Source organism: Mandrillus leucophaeus, unplaced genomic scaffold (assembly GCF_000951045.1).
Source record: "Mandrillus leucophaeus isolate KB7577 unplaced genomic scaffold, Mleu.le_1.0 Scaffold116, whole genome shotgun sequence".
Lineage (NCBI taxonomy): Eukaryota > Metazoa > Chordata > Mammalia > Primates > Cercopithecidae > Mandrillus > Mandrillus leucophaeus.
This window is the reverse complement of record NW_012099876.1, coordinates 6,937,774-6,938,287: the sequence shown is the minus strand read 5'-3', so window position 1 is coordinate 6,938,287 and position 514 is coordinate 6,937,774.

The window sequence follows — 514 nt, the reverse complement described above, 5'->3', positions numbered from 1 at the left end:
TCTTTTTATTGCTCTTCAATTTTCAATTTATATTCCAAGGTGATTTTTTATTTTAAAAAAATTCTTAAGATTCATAGAAGAGAATAGGATCCATGCGAATAAGAGGAAGCCTACTCATTTATCAGATTTTTGTGTTAATAACACACTGCAAAAAAGAAAAAACTAAGGCTGCAAATGGTCCCTTTGACAAAGAACTCTATGGGGTATTTTTGCAAAAGATGGAAAAGTCTAACTTATTCAGAAAATAACAAATATTTAGCCACCCACTGAAACTTAACTGTATCTCTTCCAATCACAATAATTCTTGGAGGAACACAGTCAGTGCCAAACCACTTTCATTTTCATTTAAAAACAGTTAAGGTCTCAGGTTTGTCAAAGATCAGATGGCTGTAGATGTGTGGTATTATTTCTGAGGACTGTGTTCTGTTTCGTTGGTCTATATCTCTGTTTTGGTACCAGTACCATGCTGTTTTGGTTACTGTAGCCTTGTAGTATAGTTTGAAGTCAGGTAGCG